Source organism: Octodon degus, unplaced genomic scaffold, assembly GCF_000260255.1.
Source record: "Octodon degus isolate 3935 unplaced genomic scaffold, OctDeg1.0 scaffold00076, whole genome shotgun sequence".
NCBI lineage: Eukaryota > Metazoa > Chordata > Mammalia > Rodentia > Octodontidae > Octodon > Octodon degus.
The window spans coordinates 6,460,066-6,470,810 of record NW_004524652.1 but is presented as its reverse complement, the minus strand read 5'-3'; the positions used below and the strand labels follow the sequence as shown (position 1 = coordinate 6,470,810).

At 44.8% G+C, this 10,745-nt stretch overlaps 1 pseudogene; it reads right to left on the bottom strand.

Moving 5' to 3' along the window:
* Positions 1-4,764: 4,764 nt before the first annotated feature.
* On the bottom strand, positions 4,765-6,442 carry LOC101572829 (annotated as a pseudogene).
* Positions 6,443-10,745: the final 4,303 nt, after the last annotated feature.

Genomic DNA, 10,745 nt, shown 5'->3' with positions numbered 1-10,745 from the left:
GGTCCCTGTGCTTTGCTAAGCTTGTTCTAAGTAGGTGCTTTAGACCACTGAGCCATCTCACCAGCCCATCCTTTATTTCTTACCTTGGCTTGGCTATGAAGCCCAGGATATTTGGTCAGGAGTTATGACAGAGGTTTCTGGGAGGTGGTTTTCTGGTTGGGATGAACTTTCACACCGCATGATTTGGGAGCATGGAGGCGGCGGAGGAGCTGTCTTGGGAGGCCCCGGGTTTGACTTAGCAGAGTATATTGGCCCTAGTGAGGCTGGGCGGCGGCCAATCAGCAAAGATCTTAGAAGAACAAACCGAGATTGATCTTCCTGGAGCAGGAAGGAATCCTGCCACTAGCCAGTCTTCGGGCTTGAGCTGCAACATTGTTTTTTTCATGAGTCTCAAACCTGTTGAGCTACCCTACAGGTTTTGGACTTACCAGTCTCCACGGGTCCCTCTCTCTATCTCTGTCCTGCTCTCTTTCACCTCTCTCTCTCTCTCTCTCTCTCTCACACACACACACACACACACACATCCTATTGGTTCTGTTTCTCTGAAGACCCCTGATAATGCAATTGGAAACAGCCCAAATTATCATCATTGGATGAATGGGTAAATTGATTGTGGTATGCACCTACAGTGGAATATTGTTCAGGCATTAAAAAGGATGAAATAGTGATTCATGTTCCAAAGCACACAAAATTCAGAATTATCCTAAGTGAAAGAAGCCAGGTACAAAATGTTGCACATTACATAGTTACATGTATATGAAATATTCATAGATAAATTACACAGACACAAGACACAAGCGTCAGAGGCTGTGATGGAGAAGGAAGAATGAACTCGGTCTAAGATTCATTTTGCTGGTGATGAGAGCATTTTGGGAGAAAAATGTTTTGGAACTAGGTAGAGGTGGTGGGGACACCACAGTGTGGATGTAATAGATGCCACTAAAGTTTTCATTTTATTTTGTTTGGGGGGGTTGTTTGTTTTTTGAGATAGGTTCTCACTAGGTAGTTCAGACTGGTCTTGAATTTGCTTAGGTAGTTCAGGCTGACCTGGAACTCGTGGTGAGCCTCCTGCCTCAGCCTCTCAAGGGATTATAGGCGTGTACCACCATGCCCAGAAGATTTTTTTTACCTTAATGGTTAATTTTTCTTTTTTATTTTTTTGAGACAGGCTCTTGCTTTATAATTCTGGCTGGCCTCGAACTCACTACATACTCCAGGCTGGGCTCACAGCAATCTTCCAGCCTCAGCCTCCTGAATGCTGAGATTTGGGTATGGGAATCAACAACTCCATATAAAAATTATGTAGGCCAGTTTGCTGTTGCCTTGCAGACCCTTCTTGCCCAAGACAGGATCTCACTAAGTCACACCATTGGCCAGTCTGCGCTCAACTTTTTACCTTTCAGACCATTGCCAGGGTCATGAGTGGAAGCTCCTTTGCCAAGAGCCCCTGAGAAGATACTCTGGAGTCAGAGAAGAAGTGTGAGGCCTTTGGGAAGATTTCCAAATACTTCTCTGAAAACCAGGGGGAAAAGCTGAGCTATTCAGACAAAATCACCTGTGTGTATTTGAAAGGCAACTACACCACCATGTCTAGTCAGGCTCTCAGAGCCACTCTGCCAACTTTCACGCGCACCCCTAAAGAAGAGGTACCAGTCTATGGTGATGAATCTGATGACGCTTCCACCGTGGGGCTCAGGGTGAGCTGCCGGAGGAGACTCAGAAAGGTCTGAAGATGCCCAAGAAGCCATCAAAGAAAAACAATCGCCCGCAGAGAGTGGCAGGAGCAGCTGGCGAAGAACAGGCTTCAAAGCGCAGTGCCTGCTGGGAGAAGCAAGTGCCTCTGGGAAAAAGTGTTCAGGGACAGCTGGCTTCAGGAAGAGAAAGGGAGCATCTGGAGCCACCGGCTCTGTGAATGAAACAAGCTCATGGTGTATGAAGAGATCACCGACCCCGGGGAAGAAGAAGACTGGACGTCCTTCAGGATGTCCCTGATGAGAAGAAAACCTGGTGGCCTTCTGCAGTCAGCAGCCACGGACAAGGCTGTACCTCCTGGCCATCAGGCAGACAGCAAGTTAAAGAGTTCACCTCAGATAAAAAGTTAAGCATTGGCATTTCAGTTTTTTTATTTATTTTTAGATTGGTGGGTTACTGAGTACCACATATACTTCACGCACATTTCTGCGGCCCCATGGACCTCCCTGAAAGAGCAAGTATCATTTGACCTTCTCTGCAAGTACTGTCAGAGGGCAGTTGTAGGTGCTTAAATACAGATTTTTCTCTGCACGTACATGCATACACACCCACATGGGTCCCACCAAGGGCGCCTGTCATCCACTTTGCCCACAGAACTAAGTCCTGGCTTTCATTTACCTTGTATTAGTTACTGACAATTAATACACATTTGCAGAAAAAAAATCTCTGGCAGTATACAAAATTTAAAAATCTGGAATATAAGAATACGCAGTCTGGAGTTAATCCTCCAACTTACTGGCTGTGAAATCTTACAAATTTCATCTTTGTAAGGCTCAGTTTCTTTTTTTTATCCAAAATGGGAGCGATAGTTCTTGTATCATTTTAACGTAAAAGCGGGATAAGTTGGTGCATATAAATAAAGCTGTTATAACCATGTGAAATGTTGAGAATTTTAAACCACTAATACTATTATTATTGTCATTATATGCACCAAACTGTCAACAGTAACTTTCACCTTTCTCCTGGGCATAGGCCTATTATTGAAGCGCGCATGCGCGTGTGTGCCGCGCCCAGGATGGAGTCCAGGGGTCCGTGCGTGCGAAGCAAGCGCTGGGCCGTGCAGCTACATTTCCAGCCTTAAATATTTTGCAAGAATCGCATAATATTTTTATGACAAACAATTGTAGAAAAATTCAAATAAGAACTACCCTGAGATTGCATCTCACCCCAGTCAGAATGGCTACCATCAAGGATATAGAGAAGCAATAAACGCTGGCAAGGATTTGTAAGGAAAAGAAACACTTCTACACTGCTGGTGGGAAAGTAAATCAGTGCAGCCACCATGCAAATCAATATGGCGGTTTCTCAAAAAACTAAAATAGAGCTTCCGCATGACCCAGCTGTATCACTCGTTAGTGCGTATCCAAAGCAATTAAAGTCAGTATATTTCGGAGACACCTCACACAGCGTTTACTGCAACACAGTTCACAACAACCAACATGGAATGAGTCCAGGTGTCCTTCAATAGATTACAAAAACAAACAAACAAACAACCAGATGAACGGACAGAAAAAACGTGGAAATATATACACTGTGGGGTATTTTTCTGCCACAAAAAAAGGATAAAGTTCTGTCATTTGGAAGAAAACAGATGGATCTGAAGACCAGACTCAGAAAGACAAATATTGCATCTTCTTAATATGTGAAATCTAAAAAAGCTGACAACAGTGTGCCTGGCCTGGTGGCACACACCTGTAATTCCAGCACTCGGGAGGCTGAGGCAGGAGGATCACAAGTTCAAGCCCAGCTAGAGCAAATGAACAATTTAACAAGACCGTGTCTCAAAATAAAAATTAAAAAAAAAAAAAAATCTGAGGCTATAGTTCAGTGCAAAGGCCCTGGGTTCAGTCCCCAGTACTTCAAGTCAATATTAAAAACATAAAATAAAACTGAATGATAACAAGACTTTCAGAGTTCTGGAGCTTTCGGTTCTCCATATCAGGAGGATGCTTGGTTTGACTACATAAAGAGCAATTTCACTGCCTGACTCAACAAAACCCTTGCCTCATCCTGATAAAACTGTGTCATCTTTTTTAAATAAATACTGCTCTACATTGAATATGCATGAGCCTCTTGTGGCAGAACTGGTTGAGTCCCTTGTCGGTCTTGTATCACAAGAGCAAACGACCTGAAAAGCAAATGCTCAAACATCTAATGTTACGAGAAGCTGGGCTCTCTTCGGGAGAGTTTGCCTTTCCCTATCATCTCAGCCCTCTTCCCTTGGAGCAGGACTTCCCGCATCAGCAGCGCGAATGATGGCCTATTTATATACCGTTTTTGTCTTCCCAGCATTTGTGCAACCTGCTTTTCGTAGCTGCAAACTCACTTCCTTTCAATGACCCACTTTCTCTCTTTCCTCTCTCTCTCTACCTTTAAGGTTTAGGAAGATTAGCGCTACTCTGGGCACAAGGAATGCCCATGTGACTAGGGCTGACCAATCAGCGCATTCTATCCCCCACGGCCACTGTGATTGGCCCAGGGAGGAGCACGTGACTAGCAAGGCCTTGCCTGCCTAACCTGAGCTGTGTGCTCAAACTTGGGGGAAAAAATGGCAGCTCTTGCTGAACTCGTGGGAAACAACCTAACTATCTGGGGAGGCTGAAGAAAGCATCGAGAAGGGGCCAAGAGATGAAAAGAGATTTCTTTCTTTCTAGTTTTTTAAGAGAAATTTCTTAAAAACAAAAGCAGTCAAACAGAAGACTTCACATTAGCTTCAAAATTCTCTGGGAAAGATTCTTAAATATGTTTTTGTCTGGAGGATGTAACTGTGCCCGAAATGCCCTTTCTTCCTATACTTTTTAAAATCGTAGCAGTTTAACAGAAACAGCTTACATAGTGAACTGAAAAAGCATCTTAGTATAAACATCACTTAAACACAAAACCCAATATGTTGATGCTCCAGTTCTAAAATTCTTAGTTTATCTAAAACTAAGATTATCTAAAGTTATCTGAGATTACTAGTAATTACTTCACGTTTCCCCGCCTCTTGGTCTGTGATGCCACATGTAGAGATCATCCCCTTTCATAGAGAGAGCAGCTAACATCATGGAATCCATTTTCTTTTTTAATCTAAATCCTGGACTACAACCTGCACAAACTTGGTTTCTTCTCTTGCAGATTTTTTCCCCTCAGATTCATAAAGCTCACGGCACATGGAAGATGTACTGCCAGAGGTCTGTACCCCGTGTTGTCTTCTGGCTGGCAAAGGAGTTGCCCAGGGACACAGTACAGTGAAGCTGCCGGCTCCTGATTCGTCCACTCCTTTAACTAAAATATCTCTAGCTGGACACTACCGTAGGAGAATCCTGCACTAGTTTATTTTCTTTTCCAGTAATAATTCCTGCTTCAGCCACGAGTGGGGGCACATGCTTGTAATACCAGTACTTGGGGGGCTGAAGCAGGAGGATCTTTGAAAGTTCCAGACTAGCCTGTGCTACAAAGTGAGCTCAAGGACAGCCTAAACTTCATAGTGAAGTTCATAGGCTGTCTCAAAAAGAAAAAAAAAAAAAAATTCCTGCTTCAATAGCTGCTCAGACAGAAACAATCTTTCATCAACTGCTGTAGCTTTGGGATTCTTGAAGCCCACAGAGGACAGCCTTGTTGATATCATCTGTTGTAAATCTACTTTGATCTAAGAGATCTTGGATTGTGTCTGTTCATTAAATAGCAAAGAACAGAGTTCAAATCTTGCTCTGGATACATTGTGATCAAAATCTTCATCTTCATATACTGAGTCAAGGAAACAGGTGGCACTTCCCAAGGTTGACAAAGAATGTTTTGCAACTTTAGCACTGCCCATCAATATCACTGTGGCTCAGGCATGTCCCCTGGCATCACATTTGAAGGAACCCTGAAGCCAGGTACTGTGCAAAGGCTGTGGTGAAATGTCTGCCTCTGATGTTATCCTTGGTGTTGGTTGAAAGAGCCCGATACCTCCCACTGCTAACATCCAGGACGTGGAGATCAGGATGCTCCTGCCAGCTGGAACACCAGGACATTGCCTTTTCCTGCAGGGGAGTCTTGTCCAATTCCATAAGCAAGAAGCGCTTCAGATGGCTCCTGTACTGCCTGTAAATCATCAGCTTCAGCTGCTCGGCCCCGGGCCTCTGCCTGCCTCTCTCCCAAGACAAATGGAACAGTAGTAACCACATGACTTGCATCTGAGCCCAAAGCAGAATGTGCTGTTTCTCTCATTTTACTAAGTATCGGTCTGCTAATATCTTTTGGGTTGACAAATTTTGTTTCTTCTCTAGTATCTCTTTCACATCGTAATTTCCCTTTTATTTTCCCCCATGACTAAGCATTTAGTTTTCATGATGTATTTCTGAACTTGTGAGTCATTGGAGCTTCCGCCAAGGATCTGCTTCACTTTCGTGACAGTATCTGAAATAGTTTTTTTTCTTTTTTCTTTTTCTGTCTTTTTGAGACAAGGTCTCACTGTGCCGTTCAGGCTGGCCCGGAGCTAGCTCATTTTGTAGCCCAGGCTGGTCTGGAACGGGCAGCAATCCTTCTGCCTCAGCCTCCTGAGTACTGAGATTACGGGTGTGCGCCACCATGCCTGGCTTGAAATAGTCCTCATTCTCCTTTGCTTTGCTACCAGTCCAGCCACCTCTTCATTTTCTAAGTGTACGACGACAGCTGGGGTAGCTGCAGCACAGGCATCATTTGCGACAACACCAGCCCGTGTCATCCTTGCCCCTAAGACGTCCCTGGACTCCATTCCCACGGGTCCTTGAAGACCTATTCCTATACTTGAAAAACAAAAAAGTCTTTTTGAGAGAGGGTTTCACTATGTGGTGCAGGCCGGCCTGGAACTCACTTTGTAGCCCAGGCTGGTCTCAAACTGGGAGTGATCTCTTGTCTTGGCTTGAGTGCTGCGATTATAGGTGTGTGCACCTCATGCCAGGCCCTACTCCTGTATCCTTGGAAGTGTTTTCATTTAAAAATAATTTTAAGGGGGCTGGTGAGATGGCTCAGTGGTCTAGGGCACCTACTTGGAACGAGCTTGGCAAAGCACAGGGACCGCGGTTCGATCCCCAGCACCACATGCCAGCCAGCTGCACCCCCTGGTGGGCTGAGCTGGCCACACACACACACACACACACACACAATAAATAAATAAAAAGGTTAAAATAAAAATAAAAATAATTTTAAATCACATTTTTCTTAAACACCAAGAACCTGAAAGTCACCACCTTGCTGAGAGTAATTTTCTTTTCTTCGTTTTCTCTTTGCTTTTTTTCTCTGTTTTAGACAGTCTTGCTACATAGCCCGAGCTGACCTCAAACTTAATTTTCCTGATTCAACCTTCTGTGTCCTGGTTTTACAGTCAGGCACTACCATGCTGAGCAGGGAGTAATTTTTGAAAGATAGAAGGAAATGTGATTTAAAAAAAAAAACAAACAACTTTTCATTCGATCCCCAGGCCTGTCGTGCCGGTCCTGCCCCCGGGGCGCGCTAAGGCAGCAATTGAGACTGGGCTTGGTGGCATACGCCTGTAATCCCAGCCCTTCGGAGGCTGTAAACAGGCAGATCACTAGGAGTCCGATCTAGTAGTGAGACCCTAAACACCATGTAGACCCTTCCCTAAAAATACAAAATAAATAAATAAAAAATAAATTTAAAAACCTGTTCAGAAAAAGAATAAATATTTTCAATTTGGTTTGGAGCTAACAGACAAAAAGTTTATTAGATTTTCAGGTAGTTCAAGGGAAATAAAATGTGCCCAGAGGGCCAGCCTAGCTCAGCCGACTAAAGTGCCTGCTTAGGCAGAGCGCAGTATCCTGGGTTCAGTCCCCAGCTTGCCGTGCCAGTCACTCCTGGAGGTGCACTGAGACACAAATGAGACTGGGTGTGGCGGTGCAGGCCTGTAATCCCAGCGCTTAGAATGCTGAAAACAGGAGGATCACTACGAGTGCAATCAGCGTAGTGAAACCCCGTAAGACCCTGGACCCTGTACTAAAATGCATTTTTTAAAAATAATAAAATAATAATAAAAGATGAGCGCAGTACGCTTAGCAGCACTTAAAGAGGTGTCTCAACCCACAGGTATGTCCTATTCAGTTGCAAGAATACATGGCATAGCCAGGCGTAGTGGTACAAGCTGGTCGTTCTAGCACTTTGGAGACTGAGGGAGGAGGATCCCTGCAAGTTTGAGGCTAACTGGGGCTACTGTGGTGAACACCTCAAAGCTCAGGGGAGTCTGAAGACGCTCCAGGACGTGACCCCACTTGTCTAGCGCAGGTGCACTGTGGGATACAACTATGTAACCGTGACTTAGCACAGGTGAACACGCGTGCCCGGTTATGGCACTATGTAAGAATGTAAATATGAGATAACAACCCGTATAAGAATTATACAGTGAAGATGCAGGTGACTCTTGCACTCTTGTGCTCTGCTGTGCTCCATGCTGCCTGCTTTTGCTGCTGACGTCTTGTGCATGTGCATCTTTTAACCTTGAGACCTCACCTTTGAAAATCTTCCTTGGGCCCCACCAGCAGGCTGACAGCTACGTAGTGAGTTCAAGGCCAGCCTAAGCTACATAATGAGACCTCTTTTCAACAAATGCTAAACAGGCCTGGGGAGATAGCTCAGCAGTCTAAGCGGCTGTCTGGCAAGCGCAGGGTCCTGAGTTCAATCCCTAGTACTGCATACTGGCCCCTGGCGCTGGGCATGGTGGCACATGCCTGTAATCTCAGTGCTGGGGAGGCTGAGACAGGAGGATCACTAGGAGTCTGAAGTGCATAGCAAAACCCTGTATCAAAAAACAAAAACAACGGGGCTGGTGAGATGGCTCAGTGGTCTAAAGCACCTACTTAGAACAAGCTTAGCAAAAACGCAGCGACCTGGGTTCAATCCCCAGCACCACATGCCAGCCAGCCCCGCCCCCTGGTGTGCTGAGCTGGCCACACACACACACACACACACACACACTAAATAAATAAATTTAAAAAAAAAAACAAAAACAAAAAAAACCTAAACAGCAAAACATTTTAAAATTATAAACCATTAGAGTGCTTTACATTCCTGTAACCATTTTCAGGATTCATCAAAATGTTGATTTATGAGGTTTTGTTCTCAAGGCTGTGGACTGCCGTGTGTGCCCTGGTGGGGGCTGAGAAACCCTGCAGGACAGCAGCCCCTGACAGATCCTGCAAGGGTAGTTTATCTGAGGTGGAACCAGCCCTAACCTTATGTATCTATTAGGACTAGTTTGGGACTGGAAGAAACTCCAGTTTAAACTGGTTTAAGCAAAAATGAGGGTTTGTTGGCTTTCATAGAAGAAAGGTCCAGGAGACTAACTTAAGATGTGGCTGTAAGCAAGAGCGAGATGTGTCTCCCCTCTCAGCTCTTTTCTCTTTTGCACTAACTTTAGTTATTTATTTATTTTTATGTATTTGGTACAGGGTCTCATTACACAGCTCAGATTCATAGCGATCCTTCTATTTTCAGCCTTGCCAGCGCCAGGATTACAGGCGTCCACCACCACGCCCGGTCTCAGTGGCTGGCTCAACATGTGCACTAACTTTATACTCAGCCTCCATGATGACAAGATGGCTCCCACAATCTTTGCTGTGCATCCTCCAAGGCTCAAATCCAGGCAAATAGAAAAGGGCTCTAAAAGTGCTTCTTCATAAATCTGGGCTTCCCCGTGATTGACCTAACCTTGAATCCATTCGTCGCTGTTACCACCAGAGGACAATGTGCTGATTGGCTTAGACCTCTGGAAAAAGAGTCATGAAGGCCTGGTTGGACCACACGCATAGCATGTGCAGATCCATCCACAATGGAACTGTCAGAGAGTCTCGGTGCTAGAAAGGCGATTGACAAATGCCACTTTCCCTCCAACTAATCATTACAGCACTCCCAGTGAAAAACGAAGAAAAAGTGGCCAAGGTAGCACATACCAAGAGGCTGAGGCAAGCGCATTACGAGTTCAAGGCCAGCCAGGGCAACGTGGGAAAACTCTGTCTCAAAAAAACAACACATTTTAAAAGGGTTGGGGATGTAGCTTAGTGGCAGGGCACTTAGCTGGGTTCAGTCAGTCCCCAACACAGAATGAAGAGAAAACAAGCAAGCAAGAAAGAAAGGGAGAGAAAATGCCTGACACTCACGACCAAACTAGTTCTAAGAGTAGGAAACTAAAGCCCATGACTTCTTAGAAACCTTTGTGACACTTTCTTATGACATCATATAGTGTAGGAAGTCACTGATTTTTTTTTTTTTTCTGCGAAACAGGGTCTTTCTATGTCTTCCAGACTGGCCTTCTCTCACTTTGTAACCCAGGCTGACTTCAAACTCGGAGCAATCCTCCTGCTCATCCACCCGAACGCTATGATTACAGGCATTTGCCACCACACCCAGCCAGAAAGAAATTTCTAATCAACTTTTTCATTCTCATCAATACATAAGTTCTCCGAACACGAGTGTCAAAACCATCCCTTCCTCCCCGCTTCCACTGAATGACCAGTCTTGCAACATGACTTCCCCATTTCTCGCTGGCCAGGTCTCATCTTTGTCTCCTTCTTTCAGGTGCACTTAGGTTGACCACAGACTTCGAAGAAAAACATCTGGCCTTCTGATCCCATCAATTCTGAATATACTTAGCATGCAACAGAAAGGGCTGCCTGGACAGCAGGGACCACCATGGAGACAAAGGACAGATGTACATCGAGGCCCCTAACTTGTTACTCATTAACTGCATGACCTGTATTTTATTCTGAGGAGTCAGAGACTTACAAGGTTTTTCTGCTAAATTACCAAGGACCTTCATTTGGACCTACAGAAGGTTGATGGGTAACTCAAAGTAGAACAGAACTTCACTTTACGTCCCTCTCCTTTATTACCCAAAGATTTTGGGTCACATCTCATCCCTGTATAGAGGTTTTTTTCCTTTTAGTGTATTTGGTACAGCGTCTCGCTATGCAGCTCGGATTCATCAGACTTGTAGTGACCCTCCTGCCTCAGCCTGCCCAGTATGGAGATTACAGGCA